The sequence below is a fragment of the Balaenoptera acutorostrata genome, chromosome 4 (genome assembly GCF_949987535.1).
Source record: "Balaenoptera acutorostrata chromosome 4, mBalAcu1.1, whole genome shotgun sequence".
Classification (NCBI taxonomy): domain Eukaryota; kingdom Metazoa; phylum Chordata; class Mammalia; order Artiodactyla; family Balaenopteridae; genus Balaenoptera; species Balaenoptera acutorostrata.
In genome coordinates, this window is record NC_080067.1 from 89973408 (window position 1) to 89991476 (window position 18069).

At 33.3% G+C, this 18069-nt stretch overlaps 1 protein-coding gene across 1 annotated transcript in view; it reads left to right on the forward strand.

The window, feature by feature from the left end:
* Positions 1 to 18069, forward strand: part of ZBTB20 (zinc finger and BTB domain containing 20) — an 808814-nt gene that overhangs the window by 168054 nt on the left and 622691 nt on the right. The window contains exon 3 of the mRNA XM_057544981.1: positions 10865 to 10916. The gene's annotated coding sequence lies outside the window, so the exon portion shown is untranslated. The remainder of the gene's footprint in view (positions 1 to 10864; positions 10917 to 18069) is intronic.

Consider the following 18069-nt stretch of genomic DNA (forward strand, 5'->3'; position numbering starts at 1 on the left):
AGCTCTGGCAACTACCAATCTCTTCTCTGTATCTACAGTACATTTTTTTTTTTGTAGATTCCATAAGATTCCATTATATATAAGAGAGATCATATGGTATTTGTCTTTCTCTGTCTGACCTGTTTCGTTTGGCATCATGGCCTCAGGGTCCATTCATGTTGTCACAAGTGGCAAGATTTCCTTCTTTTTATGGCTGAATAATATTCCATTGTATATATAAAACAGTTTTTTAAAAAATCCATTCATCCATGGATGGGTATTCAGGTTGTTTCCAAGTCTTGACTATTGTAAATAATGCTACAATGAACATGGGGGTGCAGATATCTCTTCAAGGTAGTGTTTTCATTTCCTATGGATAAATTACCAGAAATGGAATTGCTGGATTATATGGTAGTTCTGTTTAATTTTTTGAGAAGCCTACATGTGTTTTTCATAGTGGCTGCACCAATTTACATTTCTACCAACAGTGCATAAAATATCCCTTTTCTTCAACACTTGTTATTTCTTGCCTTTTTCATAATAGCCATTTTGACAGTTGCGACATGATATTTCATTGTGATTTTTTTGTTTGTTTCTTTTGGAGCAGAGAAAGGTTTATTGCAAGGGCCAAGCAGGGAGAACAGGCAGCTCGTTCTCCAAACACCTGAACTCCCTGATGGTTTTCAGGGAAGAGTTTTTAAAGGCAACATTTGGGGTGATGACTTCAGGGTTTATGACTTTCTTCTGATTGGTTGGTGATAAGGTAACAAGGGTGGTGTTCCAGCAATCTCAGTCATCAACCTCTGCTTCTCACAAGTCTGGGGTCTCAGCATGATGTCACTATCCTCCACCTGAGTAGGGCCCTTAGTTCCTGCTGGTCTTAGAGAGTCTCCCAGAGAAGCAGGAGGCAACTGCAGCTCACCCTGGGGACGTAGACCCTGGCAGCAGCCATTCCTGGGAGCTTCTCCCATCACGTGGACATTGGTGCTGGTGGGCACCACCTCAGAATGTCATTGTAGTTTTGATTTGCATTTACCTGATGATCCCACTCTCTATTTTTTAAATAAAGTTTTTTTTTGAAATACAGGCATCCTTGTTTATGTATTTATTGCCTTTGGCTGCTTTCCTGCTACAATGGCAGAGTTGAGTATTTGAGATAGAAACCACATGACCTACAAAACCTAAAATATTTATCATATGGCCCTTTACAGATAGTTTGCTGATCCCTGGTTTACATGAATTTTTTTAACCTTTAGAAGCATTAGAATTGTTATCAAGTCTGGGCATAGGTAGAATATTTGTACACTGTATAAAGGAGGGAGTGAATTTGTACATGTTACTACTCTTAGGGTTTAGTCTTAAGCTAAATCTTCTGTGTTTCATGGGGACTGACCCATCCGTTTCAGCAATAAAGGTCCAAAATGACATATGTGACACTGTCACTGCCTTCACTCAGTTCCATTCAGCTGTCCTTGACATCATAAAAGTTGATGATGATATATCAATAGGTTTAATGGGGGAAATGTGAAGGGAACTGTGACTGAGAAAAACAGTGTTGTTAGTCTTAAATATGGAGGCATTTTAGGTCTTATTCTGTAACAATCTATTTTGTTTAGAAATCTTTCAAAATAAGCATCATCAAATTTATCTTGGACCTTTCTCCCAAAGTACTTATATTAGGAGCAGAGCATTCCTCAGCCTGCGATTCAACTAAAAAAAATCACCTGTGCATGGTAGGTGCTTGATAAATATTTATGGCTTGAATATTAACTTCATAATTACTTTTTTGTGTTTGTTTATTCATTCCTCAGATATATGAGTGCTCACTGCGTGCCAGGCATAATGCCCAGAAACAAGTGATTTGGCAGTGGATAGTGTATAGCTCTCCCTAATGTAGGAAGATGGGCAATGAATGAGTTCATAAATTTAAAACATAATGATTGCAGAGAGTGATAAAGAGTGATTTGTGTCAGAAAGGGTGGATAATGGGATAAAGGTAACAAGGTACCATTTGAGCTAAGATTGAATGACGAGAAGTGGAAGCCACCATGAAATGATCTGGGAGAAGAGACTTTAGAAGAACAAGTTAAAAAACCCCAACCAGTTGTGGCCTCACAAAGGAACAGAAAGAAGACCAGTGTATCTAGATCCTAGTGAAAGAGTTTGTGTGTATGTGTGTGTTGTGTTAATTTAGGATCCACCATGTTTTGTGTCTGTGGGAGAGTGTTAGTAACAGGGTGACCCTCTGTTTGTTTTCTTAGGTACCCAAAGAATCAATAGTTTTTAAACAGATATGTAGGTTTTTGAAGTCAAATGAGAGTGATTGAATTAATTTTATTTGAATCAATTTTTGTTGAATCCAAGAGAAGGTCATGAATAGGTGTCTGGATAGGAATAAGAGAAGAGTGGGAAGGGAGAAAGAATTCACATAGAGTTTTAGAGAAATTGGAGGTTAACACTTGGTTCTTTGGCTCTAAGACTGTGTAGATTTCAGTTACATGAACACTCCTAGACACACTGTAGGCTCAAAAAAACGTTTGCTGAATCAGTGTATATTGGTTTGAAATCTTACCTGATTGGATTGGAGGGTACAATTTCTGCATTATTTGAAGAGAGGATACATAATGGAACCAGATTATGGAGGACCCTGAAAACCAAGCACAAAGGATTTGATATTGTAAGTGGTTGGGAATCATTATAGGGAATAAGACAATAACTTGATGATTTCCAAATATTTGTTTTATTGTGGTTTGTAGGATGATTTAAAGACAGAAGGAGCCAAGGATGATGTTTTATTCCAGGCATACTTTCTATTTTAACCAGGTTCTCATTCTCAGCCTGGTTTGGCTACATTGCAATCAATTACTTCATAACAGTCCCTGGGTCTAATAAAGGAAAGCTGTCTCCATTACCAAGGTCCTTTTTGTTCTGTAGTCTTGCATCTGTATTTGTATTTGACTTTTGCTGTACTTTCTTTCCTGTCTAAGTGATCTTTAACAATTTTTCAGGACTCTGAACATTCTGCTTTATTTTGCCTTTTTATATTTGTCTCTCACTGGTACCTCCTTGATTGTATTACATGTAGGGAGTAATTCAATAAAAATTAAATGGAACAAGTTTAAAATGGAAAGCTTTCCTATGCAAACTGTAAGGATGGGATTTCCTTCCTTCCTTCCTCCCTCCCTCCCTCTTTCCCTCCCTTCCTTCCCGTCTTTCTTTCTTTCTCTTCCTCCCTCCCTCCCTCCCTTCCTTCCTTCCTTCCTCTCTTTCCCTTCCTTTCTTCCTTCTTTTCTTTCTCTCTTTCCTTTCTTTCTTTCTTTCTTTCTTTCTTTCTTTCTTTCTTTCTTTCTTTCTTCTTTCTTTCTCTCTTTCTTTCTTTCATCAAACTTTACTCTTAATGGGACTACTCCAAATGTAAAGGTTGGTACACTGAAAGCAAATCCTGAGCAACAAATTGGTTGCTATCTCCGTGAACACTCAATCTGTCAGTGAGAAAGATATGCCAAGAAAATTTTCATGTTGTGGCAGGTTTAGTCACTGAAGCAACTGGCCTGCCCTCACTAAATATACATTTTACTTTAATATTTCTATTTCATAGAAACTATTTCAGACTAGAAAGTAAAAATCATATAATCTGGTTTGTTCCTTTCTTCAGACAAATTAGGAATAACAGACAGTCTTACCTTTGGGAGCTGTTATTATGACAATATGGCCCACTTACCTTGGTTGGCCCTCACAATAATATATAATCATTCAATTTTTTATCTCATCAGAGCTATTTCCGAAAAGGAAATGAGGGGTCAGCTTTTATCATAGGATTTTCCTCTGAGTAGTTGACTCTGGGAAATTTACAAGGGTATATAACTGTCACAAAGGTGGTGTTAGTTTTGTCAGTAACTTATGAACAACTCCCCAAATGGCTATGTCTGAGCACAACACTATGAATATCGCTTGTATGGTAGTGAAGAGGTGGACTTGTGTTAAATATAAAACCATGCAAGAAAACCCATCACCTCATGATGGATTGAAACTGGAAATGTAGTATGGTTTGTAGGAGTATAGACTCTGCAGGAAGATTGAATGGGTGTGAATCCTGGTTTTGCCACTCAGTAGAGACGTGATCTTTGGCAAAGTTCCTAATCTGTTTGTGCTTCAGTTTACACATCAATAAAATAGGGATAATGATATCTGATTTTGAGGTAACTACCTCTTAGAGTTTTTTTGTTTTTTAATTTTACATTAAGTATACATAAAAGTACTTAGAACAAAACCTGAATACAGGAAATGCTTATGTATTTGCTATTTTCTGATAATCTTTAGAAGTAAAGGTAAAAATTAAGTAGCTCTCTCTCTGACCCTGCCTTCTCTAAGAGTTACAAATGTATGAGAAAATTGTTGCCACTTCTAGAATGTGGAATGATTTGAAAACAGCACTATTTTGTTTTAAAACTCAAAGCAATGGTAGTACAATTGTCCTAAAAGGAGACATTATTTAACATTTAGATTAAGGTTAAATTAAACAGAATTGTTTTTATACCCCTCTTTTTGAAAAAAAAGAGACAAATCATAAGGTGATAGTTCCTTATTAGGGGCGTCTTCAAAAAGCAACTTTAAACATCCTTGTTATGTCTTGAGATCACTGTGTAGTCAGTACAGTCTCCTATGTCTACCTACTTAGAATTCTGTAAAATTAGAAGACAAGTGGTCTTTACATGGGTTCGTGGACTCCTGGAAATTTTATTCAAAATTTTGTGAACATGTACACTTTCCTAGAGAAAGAGATTCTTGGTTTTTATCATCTTCTCAGAGAGAATTATGATCCCCCAAAAGAGTAAGAACCATCCTCTGAAACAATATAAATTTTTTGTCTTCAGTGAAGATAAAAGTATAATACCCTATATACCAAGGCAGAAAAATCGAATAGTATATTTTAGGTTTTTAGTTAAAAGGATCAAAATGAAAATTTTATTCTCCCTGGTGAACACTTAGCTAGCCAGAAAATTTAATTAGCCAGCATTCCAGGTAATCAATGCTTACTTATGTCAAGCAGCAATCATTCTTCAGTATATTAGCTGAGTTGGTATTTTGTCCAGAGAAAATGGTGATTATTGTCTACTGTTCATTCTTTCTTGTCCTAGTTTCAGAATTATTAACATTTGCAATAGTTTCATAATTGTATGTTTCTTATGATATGCTTAGGAGTAAAAGCATTATATAAATGCTTGCTTCAAAACCATTATTGTATCAATCTCATTAATATAATTTAGTACAGAATATTTCTACTCATTCTGTCCAAAGGCACTGTGGAATAAAGTATCTGAAAGAGGACAAGGGGAAGTTGGAAGAAAGGGAATTTTACTGAACTCTGAAATCTTAAAAATGTGTTGTATTTCTTATGCACTTATGCAAATGTTTAAATTCACATTTACTTTGGTGTTTTTAGTTGCTTTTATTAACATGTCTTAATAGAATATTTTTAAATAATTGTTTTATGGATCCTCAGAAAGGGTACACATTCCAAGCTCAAAAACTTTATTTAAAGTTTTTAATTGAAGGAGATTAAGTAAATAATTCAGAAATGCATTCTGTTTACCTGTTAATAATTAAGCAGGTTAGACCATGTACTTTTTATAGTCATGGTGTTTTAATTTATTTATTTGTTGGTGTGTTGGTTTTTAAGATTTTATTTAAGGCATTCTGCTATTGGGAAATAAAAATAAACTGAGTAAAGCTGCACATTATAAAGGAAATGGCTTGGGTTACTGTTAAAGAGACAAGTGAGAAAAAAAAAGGAATTGATTGGATTTTAAGGTTAAAGGCAGTATTTAGTACATAATCTTTCTGAACTTTTCCCCTCTATTTGGAAGGGAAACTGAAATACCTAACAGAAAGGATAATTGAGTCAAGTGAATGGTCTTCTGTTGCCCTAGAGCTCTGGCTCAATGGAATTTGATTTGATTTTAGATGGCTTTAGTGTAGGGTTTAGCCAGGTCACTTTTATGGATTCTTGGAGAAGTCTACCGTAGAACTTATCAGATTTCTCTGGTGTTTCAAAAACTTTGATAATACCCAAAGCCAGAATGAATACCTCCACCTTCAGAAGCACCATTATGGATGAACTAGAACTAAATTAGTCTTTTCTAGTCTTAAAATATGTCTTATCCTCTTGACCATGTATGTACAGGTTCTTTCTTTCTGATGTTCTTTAAGGATTGTAAATTGGTTTTCATTTGACATCTTTGATCAGATACAACCAAAGTTTGTATTTAAATCTTTATTTAATGATGAAGACATTTTCTGTAATTATTGATAACAAATAGTCTTTAACAGTTTCTATTCATTTTGTCCCAGCCTGTCATTTGCTTAGTTTGAATTTTTACTTATTTGAAATTATACTCCTCCTGCCTCTAAAACTGATGCTTCATTTGTTCTCATGGTGAATTTTGTTTGTCTCTCTGTAGTGGTCCTATTGCTGAAATTGATACATGTTTTAACTGTTTTCTCTTATAATAGTATGCTTACTGTATAAATATAACCTCAAACCTCTTAAATTTTCTACATTCCAGGCTGTGCCTTTCTTTGAAAATTTGATCAAATATGTGGACAATTAAAATTTGGCTTCTAGGAATCTGATAGGTACCATTATTTGTGATTGCTGTTTTATTTTTTTTTTAACAAATCTTATTTTTCTTTCCTTTTACTTTCTTTTTTTTGCTTTGTTGTTCTATTTCTTCCCTCCCTCACTCCATCTTCTTCCCTTCTTTACCTCTTTTTTAAAAATCTATGCACTTAATGGAGGTGGCCTTCACCAAAAATAGGACAGATAGACATTTTCAAATGGCTTTCTTAACATTCAGGAAATCTTATGATATATCATCTAATTTTTTTTCTGCACCATAGACTAAGTGTCTTGTTTTAGTGCTCTTTTGTCTTTATGAAAAGTAATTTGTATGTATTGTAGAATATTTGGAAGGAAATTGTAAAAAGAAAAATACCTATTATATCTTAATATCTGAGATAAGTACTGGGAATAATTTAGTATATAGGTGCTTACATGCTTTTTATAATACATATATTTTTTTCTAATACATATGTACTCACACATACATATAGATCAACATTTATATATGCATATGACCAAAAATTTGCATAGTTTATGTATATTATATATACACAAATTATTAAAAATTGCTATCTTAATATCATTACCATTTTACAACCTGAATTTTGAGCTTAATGGTGTATTATAAATTTTTACTTGCCTTATTTAATGGAAGCTTATCATTATATCACATAAAATTTATTTAACCAGTTCACTATTATGGAGTATTTAAGTTATTTTAATTTGCATTTCTTTCATTGCAATTACAGATTAATATTGTTTCATATATATCTTAAGTTTTTTCTGTTGTGAATTACTTGTTCATTTGAAAAACAGATATTTTCTTTCTTTCTTTCTTTCTTTCTTTCTTTCTTTCTTTCTAGATAAAGACTATTAACGCTATGAATATCATATAAGTTAAAAATATTTGTCTTTATTTGTTGTAGACATCTTAATTTTGTTCAAGATACTTTTGGATTTATAAAAGTTTTAATTTTAAGTAGTCAAATTCATAAATCTTTGTGCTTATGTTACATACTATTACTTATGTGCTTCAAAAGGCCTTCTTACCTTGGAGTTCAGAAAATTATATACATAAGTTTTCTTAAAGCTCTTTGATTATTTTACTTACTGTATTCAGATATATCAATCTGATTTTTGTTTTGGTGCATGGCAAAGGTAGGGAACAATTTTTTTTTTTTTGGTCATTTAATGAGTCAACTATCTCAACACTCTGGAAATGCAACCTGTAATATTTACCCCATACTGAAGTCCCTATGGTCTGTTCTACAGATCTGTCTCTTTCAATGACAGTTATCACACTGTCACTTATATTTCAGTCTTTGGTAAAAGCTAACCTTGTTTTCTACTTCTTTGCTGCAGAGCCAATACCTAATACTTGTTTTTTTTTTTTTTATTGTAATCTCCTATTCTATTTTATCACTTAAAAAAATTAAACTAGCTTTAAAACATCAGAACTACTAAAAATAATTTTAGTTCAATTCAGTTCAACAAAGATTTATTGACTGTTCACTATACACCAGGCCCTGTGCTTGTATTAGGAACACATAAATGAATCAGCTGCCTGCGCTGTAGGGTTCTTGTGCTAGAAACATGTATTAATCTGATGGAGGCAGACAAAGAGCGTGTGAATGGTCAAGATAGTGGGCTAGTATCAATACCTTCATTTTTTTCTGATTATTTCTTACTCTTTTTTTATCTATGACTTATTGGCTCTAACCATTTTATATATTTTCCCTTTTTCCTTTCTTTTTAATCCATAAATGATTAATTATTAAGTGACATTGATTTAACAGAATTAGATTGATTTAGGCATATGAAATACGGTAACTGTCTCATATTCATATGGTCTGTTTTTCTAATTACTGAACTGATAATTGTGTCTTCATATTTTCAATTTTATAAATGTTTATTGAATTCTTTCTAGGCACTATTTAAGGAGCTGTAGGGAAAGAAAAATGGATGTCTTTGACAAATTTATAATCTAGTGGGGGAGTTCACCATTTATAAAAATAATAGCAACGTAATAAAATAATAGTTATTGAGAGTACTGTTTGCAAGCCACGATACTAAGAAAGGTAGTGTGTATCTCTTTTAATCCTTATAACAGCCCATATAGCCCCAGATATTTTTTTTTTGACTCTTTTCCTTACTTCACTCAGGAATTTTCTTATTGTCGCCTTCTCTGAGAAGATTTTCTGTCCAGACCTATCTAAAATATCAGCCCATGTAACTCTCAATGCTATTACCTTGCTTTGTTTGTCCTCATAGTATTAATTATAGGACATTATTGGTTTAATGATTTATTTGCTTATTGTTTGTTTCCCCTGCTAGAATGAATATTGAGTGAAAGACTATGAAAAATGGGTTGTAGAAGTTTGCAGTTGCAAAAGGTCAAAGTTTAATATATAACATTTAACTTCTTTAAGCTTAAATTGTTTCATCTGTAAATAGATATAGACTTAGTGCCTTTTCATAGGTTGGTCAGGCTGTTGATTCTTTCCTTCAATAAATATTCATTGATCTCCTACTATGTAGCAGACACTATTCATATAAATGGGGGATACAGTGAAAGAGACAGGGCCTGATCTCATGGCCCTTCAATTCTAGGAGGGAAGACAGACAATAAATAATAAAAATTACTTTTATAAAATATCATGTAATGGCCAAATTAATTTCCTCCAAAGTATCCTTCCCCCCCTCATCCCTACAACCTGAACATTTTTTTTTCTTTTCCATTCCTAGTTATCCTCTGTTTATCCATGATTAATGGTTATTATCTCACTCCTCCTAGCAGATTCTAATTTTCAGAGCCTCTTCTAAAGTTGATGTTGCAGAGTAAGTGTAGTATTACTCAGGTACCCTGACTATAGCAGAACTATCACCTTCCTTTTCTGGATCCCATTTATTTATTAGTACAGCATAAGCTCAGGATCGCTGGTATGCTTTGTTGTTTGAGTCTTTGTTTTCCCTTTGTTTCTGCATCTTAAAGATCTAGTCAGTTAAAACCCTTAGACCGTCTTCATTTTAATAGGACTTTTACGGTAGATGTACTCGTTTACAGGATTGGCTTATGTTTATATGCGCATTTCCATTAGTAAAACTGCTTTTGAGATTATGAATGGCTGAATCTCTGGAGATTATTAGTAAATATGACATCAAGGTCCTCAATGAGATTTCATAGCAAATTTAGAGAGATCGCTTTCCGAGGACATACAATATCAAACTCAATTTTTAATAGGAGAGTTGTTTCTAGTTAAATCTTTTTATATTTTAACTCACCAAATTGGCTTTAAAGTCACCTCAGCATCCTGCCTGCTTTACTGCTCCCAGTCCTAGTTTTCATTCTATACTATCAAAAGCATTTGGTCAGAAGATAGTTTAAAAGTGACTGATCCATTTGTTTGACATCCCTGCCTCCAAATCTGAGTAGGACCCTCCTATTAGCCTTGCTTGCTGAGACAGGGAACATAAAGCCATGTTCTAATATCAGTGCATTAGGTACTAAAGACCGGTTCAAGCTCTGTTGAGCATGTTACCCTCTACTCCCTGTTTCTTTCCACCCATTTACTTTTTATTCTCTTTAGATTATCTTTTTTATGAAAATCTCTCCAACCTCACTCATATTTTGAGGACAGGGCTTGTATTTTATCTTTGTATACTTCCTAACTTACCAGTGCTTACCAGTGTATTATGGGTAGTAGATCTTGGCAAAATCTCTGGTAATTAAGAATAAACACATAAATGTAATAAAGACTATTGGAGATTAGTGGGTTTTTTTAGATCAGTTTTTTTAATTTAAAAAATATAAATGTAAAAACATCTGTTTGTGTAAATTAATAAAGCTTCTAATAATACTATAATAAATATTCTGTTCTCCATCTAAACCCTGTACACACAGTGGTTTAAACTGTAAATTCATGCCATATTTTACTGAGTATTGTTCTGCACATAGACAAATTAATGTGTTAGCCTTTATTTTTCTTTTTAAAACTATAGATATTGGAGCTTCTCTGGCGGTCCAGTGGTTAAGACTCCACACTTCCAGTGCAGGGGGCTTGGGTTCGATCCCTGGTCAGGGAACTAAGATCCTATGTGCTGCATGGCGCGGCCGAAACAAAACAAAACAAACAAAAAACTATAGATATTAGTTGGCATACACAAACTCAACTACCTACTTCTCATGACTAGTCATAAAGGTATTGTGGAAATGTAAATTGTTTCCTTGGCAGATTACTAAGTTTAAGTATTTCTCTTTTACAGTCACACAAAAAGAAGTGTTAAGAATTGCCCTTTGAGACTCTGAAGACTAAAGGTAATATCCAATGATATTTTCTTCAATAGGTTTTTACCTTCCTGGAAAGTTTCATAATTTTAAAGGCCTTGGGTTTACTGCCTCAGGTCTTTTCTTTATTGCCCTTTAGCACGTTAAATAAAATTTTCTATGTCTACCTAAAACAATCTGAAATTATAAGTCAAAAAAAGAAGAAACCTTGTGTCATCTCAGAAGATGTCACCCTAATTGGGTGTTGCTATATACCCCTTGATCCTTCTTTTTGGGAATGTATTATGGCCCCTCCCCTGTTTTTTAAATCAGTTTGGAACTCTTCTGATTTTATACCTTGCCCTTTTCTTAAATAGACACATTGGCTCAAAGACAAAAAGTCAGTACCAATTCCTCTTCAGCAAGAGCTTTACAACTAACTATTAGAAATAAAAATGCAAAAAAAAAAAAAAAAAAAAAAAAAAAAAAAAAAAAAAAAAAGAAATAAAAATGCATTTTTGGGGGACAGTGAAACTGTGCAGACAAGATTTAGTGGCGACTCATAGTCAGAAATCCAGAATTTCAGGCAAGAAGTTTACAATAGACTTGTGTTGCTGCATTGTGTATAAAGAGCTCATAGGGATTGAAGAAGGTTTCTGAAACAAGAGGGGACTGTAATTACTTTGCTTCTTACATGCATGGTTAGATCTTCCAGCGAGAATAACATGGTAGGGTAGTTTATTATAGAAGAGTAAATCACAGATTACATTGGAGGGAGATGGGGTGGTGTGATCCAACCATCAGTTTTGTGAATACATACACTTAAGCATGTGTGATAGCTTGTTTTTAATTTCTTTACACCAGTGCACACCTCAAACATTCCGTTTAGCAGTGGGATATGCAAATTTTCCAAATGCAGCAGCAGTACTTTCACCTGAATGTCAAAACTGTCAGAGAGCTTTAAATCAAATCTTTATAACATTTTAAAAAACCAGCCAGCCCTAAGATTGAGGCACCAAACTCACTGCAAAAACTTGATTCCCATACTTTCAAAAAACTCCTGTATGTCAACAGGGTAATGTCAAAGTTCTCATTCACCTGCTTTCTAATTTTAACCTTTTAAGGATTTTATTTTATTTGGCTTAATTACGATATTTTCTACAAATTAATGATAAATGCCTTGATTAATAAAACCAAATGTCAGAGAAAATGACAACTTGATGAAAAATTAATACTCGGCAATATTTTAAGGTACAGAAGTACTAAAGATGTACTCTTAAATCTCATACTTCATCAGCTCCTTTTGAAGGTAGGTAACCAGAATTTTCCTTGCACTTAAGTTTTCACAGCCACATGTGTAGATGCATTTTAGCAGTGTGATTTTCAGCTGTTGTTTTGACTGCTAGCTGTTATAGATATACATACATTTTTAGTTTTTCTTTTGCTTCATAATATTATTTATTTTTATTTTACAAAATCAAGGTAAACTATATTTTGGGTTGGTTATATTGATGAAGCTATCATACTAAGAATCCAAATAGTAGTGTGTGTCTGTGTGTGTGTGTGTGTATGTGTGTGTGTGTGTATTTCAAGAGATCTCATGGTGTAAAATGTAGTAATTGGTGATTGGATATCTGCTACACTATTAATTCATTTGGTTATGAATATTTCAGCTGTTATATTTTAAAATTATTAAGTAAAAATAATCTAAGGAAAATAGATTTTTTATGGAGATTTGTTTTTTTTAAATATATTTTTCCTGAGCTTTCATTAAAAGACCTGAATACCAATAAAGAATTGTAACTTGCTTTCTTCTTATAAACAGTTGGTTAGATAAAAAACTGAAGAACAGGAAATATGACCTTTATTTTTTCTCCTTTTACTGCAGATCATGGAGTTGAAAGATAAAAAATATCCCTTGTATTTTTCCATCTTCACAAATATCAGGATGATTTTTAAATATGAATACTTACATATTCTATTACATGTTATGTAGAAATGGTACTATGGAGGATTATAGTCCATGTTAGTTTTATTTTCATGTTTCAAAGATAAAGCTGCCAACCAAATGAGGGAAGGCACAATGACCTCTTCTGTGCTGTGCTTTTGCTTGGTTTGGTTGTTCAGAGATAAAAAGACCCACGTAATATACTATCAGTGAAATGGACTCACTTTGACCATCTGTTCATGTAATGACATACCTATCAACAGAAATTTTTGCCAACTAATGTTAAAATCACTTTTTTCTGTAATATACTGGGAACTTCTGGGTAGGTGTTTCAGGTATGTTGCTAAGCACAGTAAGATAAATAGAGAGGAGTGTTGGTCAATATCCTGTAAATACAATATATGCCAATCCCAAGGGAAAAACATTCTTCAATGGAGATTTCTAGTACTGTTTAAAATTGGAGATGGATTGTGCTGAATCTTCCCTTAGCTGGCTCTAGGTTTTATTGTTTCTGTGTCTTGCCTGGTTCCAGGCATCCAGTCTGTACTGGCAAAGCTACTTGATGAGGAGAGGCCACCAACATCTCTGCCTTGACTGCTTACATACCTGCCATGAATAATAAATCTGTCAGCTAGTTATCACTGCGTTGTAACTGTCTCTGTTCCTTCTTAGCTGATCACTGCCCAGAGGAGTTTAAGTTCCATTGTAACACAAAGCTTCTGTTATGTTTCTATACCTGCATTTATTTGTATGCAAAAGCATTCATTCTTCTTTTTTTCATATACCAGTAAATAAGACATGCCCCAGTTCTCTGACAGTTCTTAAATTACATAGCAAACAATGTGCTTCCCCCCCCCCTTGTTTATTCTATTCTTCAGCCTCTCATCAATTTACTTCTGCATGTGAGCCAATTAAATTTTATTCATTAGTTATAAGATTTGGAAATACTTACACCTACCTCACAATCCACGGTTTTATAAGTTTTTAGTTGAGATTATAGTTATTTGGGGTAAATACAAAGAGAACATCATCCTTTCCCCAAAACGTTCAAAGGAGATAGACTGAAACCCAAAATAGTCTCTTAAAGGCTTTTGCTTGGTGTTATGTTGTTTGATCCTAGAAATGAGGACAACTGATCCAAACTTACACAGCTAAGATCTTTAGCTTCAGGGAGTTGAGTTAACACAGACAACAATCAGCTGATATTCTTTGAAGAATCTAAACCTTATAGGAGATTAAACAGTGTTAGACTCTCTCTCATTCAACAGAAAAAAAAAAACACCTAAAAATAAATATGTTTTCTAATGGACTTAAAATACATAAATTTCCAGTTTTAGTACTTATAATTAGACCATATCTTCTCTCTAAGTGACTTATTAGCAACTTTGGAAACTGTATTCTCTCCTTTAAACCTATAGTATTTTATTCTGCAAGGTCAAGTAATCGAGACTTTACTGGTTTGGAAATATTAATGCAGCTTCCAAAGTTGCTTAATGCATAACTTAAGTACCAGTAGAATGATCAGTTCTATTAAATAGGATTCATTTACCATATTTGTTTCCTCTGGAAGCTTGTGTTTATGTTAATTGAATAAAGTATGCTCATGAAACACACTGATAAATAGAGCAATCAAAAGATACCAAGAAAAACCATGACCATTGTCCAAGATGTGTAGGGGACTTGTGTTTCTTGACTAAATGCTGCATTCATTCTTCCTCCCTATCTACCACTCCCCCAAATATCCAGGTCTCTTTTTGTATCCTTTAGTGATGACAAGATGTTTTTTTATTCCTCTAATGAAGTGGGAAGCAGATTAACATGCTTTCTTCTTGGGAATTAGATTACTTATTGTAGTACTGCTCAACATATCTTTGTAATACTCCCCAACCCCTACCCACAACTAATTAGTGACTTTCAGAATTAGGGAAAATCTTAGTTGTGTGGTGGTTCTATATTTACCAGTGATCAAGGAAGTGTTACTAATACACTTGTCAGTGTTAAAAAAGAATTAAGTAAATAAAGGGCCAGATGGTCGAGCCCAGGACCTATCAAGAGCCCAGTATGTGTGGGCTGGTCCAAGGGAATGACAGAAACATTACCAGGCTAAGTGGAATCAGAGTTTGGCTTTCACTTATAAGAAACAGACTGTTTTTCAAATATGTTTTCTTATGATATAATAATTTACATGTTCGGATCTCCTTTGTACTAGTAACATTTGAGTGCATGTATTTCCCTGCGCATCAAGAGCCAACAGTGTTTACAAAAGTCTCCTTTCTGACACATGTAACAGGACATAGTAGCATCGAAGTAAAGCAATTACCAGGCAAGCATTTTTTCTGGTTCAGAGAAGAATTCTTTGCTCTCTCACAAAAATCTATGTTTTTACTGTTATAACTTACTCATTACACTTTATTATAATTGACAATAGACTCTATGGCTTATGATATAAGAAACCTGGTTATGTAATGTTTGCTGTAGTACATGGCCACGTGAGGAACTGGTAAATATCTCTTAGTGTTTTGTTGTAATAAGAGCATTATAATAAGTGGTTATAATAAGATTTAAACTGAAGACATTAAGAAAGCAAATTCCCTTCCTTTCCTATGATTTAATTGTCTTTACATGTATACATACATAAACATCTTATTTCCCACTCTAATTTCCATCCTTTTTATTTTTCATCTATTTTAATTTATTTTATCTTGTAATATGCACTTTTGGAAGCTGTTTTAAATCTTTTTAGTTTCTAGAATAGATGCATGGGTCAGTGAATTGCTGGGTAGGTAAACTGACTAAATAAAGTGTACACTTTTTTCCAAATTTTTCTTCCTACAATCACATAAATAATGCTAGAAGAGATTAACTAACTATAGACCTCCTGCCTTCCTTCTCTTCCTTCTTTCCGTCCTCCAGCAAATATTTATTGAATATCTGCTCTGTGCCAGGAACTTCCTAGGGGTTAAGATATAACTGTTGAAAAAATGAGACATAGTCTTTCCCCTTTGGGGAACTGATAAGAAAGAAGGACTAAGAAGAAAATAAAATACACATATAAGTAAATATTATAACATAGACATATAACTAAATGACATTTTTCTGGACTTCTTAATTCTGGCATGAGTTAAGAAGTTTGGTCTATAATGGAGGAATTATCTTCAATGGACTACCTCCTTAATAGAGGTTCACTTCTAGATCTAGAAAATGCAGGCTGGCAAAATTATTTCAGATTATGTCTTGAGGGGTGGGTGGCCTTGGGATGAAGATAGGTGAAGCAATATTTGCTTTCAAGGTAAGTCATAAAGAAAACAATTTTATAAATCTGGTTTACTATATATGATATAGGTGACTTCCATAAGTATTTTCAATCTCAGATTGAAAAGTCATGGGAATTTCTAGTATTTTTAAAAAACAAAAATTATTTCTTTAAAGATTGTTTATTAATGGTCCAGAGTTTGAGTTTATCTGTGAATTGGGTAGTAGTAGCAGTGATGAAAGAGCAGGTGATGGAAATGTATATTTTTTCCTTCTTCTCTTTGGACATGTGTGTGGAATATTTTTGTCTTCCGATTAGATTGTTCATTATGCTCCCGTTGGATGTGTGTATTGTTTGGCCTTCCAGCCTTGCATGCTCATTCAAAGGCATTCCAAGTCATTATGCTGGACTTCAGCCTTGTTCAGTAAAAAGGCCATTTCCTCCATCAGCTGTCCACTTGGACATACATTCTTTTTACTCTCAAAAAGACTTTATATGCATTCAGAGTATATTAGATGGATTTGTCAAATTACTCACAGATAATCAGTTTTTTTAAGTTATAATTTAAGCTATGACCTCTCAAACTGTGAATTATAAGGTTTGACCCTTTGGTTCACTGTGTGACACAGCATCCATTAATTACAGTTTTTAAAGGACATTTTATTTCAGTTAGAACTTGTGTTATGAAAATAGTTTAAGTATTTTCCCTTTAAATTTCAGGAATAAATGTTTATGTGTAAAAAAATATATATGTATAATATGTACATTCAAGTATAATAAATAGCTGGCTTGCATATGCATGCTATATTCAAATATATTTATGCATATTTATATATTAAGCCTGTTATACATAACTATAGAAATTTTTATATAATAACCGGTGAGTTAACACTAAGATAATACTTGTTTTATATAACTGGTGTCAGGATGAGACTGACTTTTTAAATGATGTTTATCAGGGTGAGAGGGACTTTATTACTATTTGATTCTAGGTTTTTTCCCTTTTTTTATTTTGCTGAGCAGGGATACAGAACTTGGTGCCTATGAATGCTCAGTGTCTGTCAGCAATTTGAAAGTTCTCAAGATGGTTCAATGTAGCATGATGAAGGAGAATATAAACTGGTCAAGTGGTTTTCGCAAATGTGCATAGCTCAAGGTACTGAGATGGAAAGTACATAGCAGGAAGGTCAGTTTAGGTAAGTGCAGAAAGACGTCCAGATGTGTGAACACTTTGCTGGTATCCTCAGTATTTGAAATGGAGGAATTTAGTGTTTTTTTATAGGATAAAAAGAAGATATGCATATATCTGACAGTAGTTCAGCATACAGTTTTCTGTTGCTATTTAATAAAAATCTAATAATATTTAGATGATTTCTTTACTTTTAAAGCAATTTTTCTCATTTTGTACTAAACCATGTTCTTTGTTGCTAAATTCATAAAATTAAATCTAAAATATTAGGGAGAGATGATTATTTAAAAACATCTGAATATTTTTCTTAGAAGTACATAACCATCCCTTTGTATTTCAAGTATTTTAGAAATGGATAATTTGGTTTTGTTCAAATTCTTCTCTAGGCTGCTGTTAGCATGATGTATTTCATATGAAAAGTTAATAATTTAGATGATGACGTTGAAAATAAAGACCTCTTAAGAAAAGTGACTCTTAAAGGATCCAATGTATTGTTCCTAAAATTTTTTCCTACAAAATATATTTCCCTTGTATGTTTGAGTGTGCTACTTTAAGATTAAAAAAAAAAAACAAAAAACATTTAACTTTATAGAAACCCCAAAAGGGGAAATTAATTTTCCAAAAAGAGGCAAATACTTATCATAGGCCATGTGTTTAGTTATTTCTAAAATACTTTTAAAACAGGATCTAAGCAGTAGAAAGTCTTTTTCTGATTAAGCATATAGTTTGGATTGCATTATTTTCCTTTTAAGCCCATTAGTTTGTGGTTTTTAAGGAAATGTTTGCCTCTATTTTTTTTTCCTAAAAGCAAATG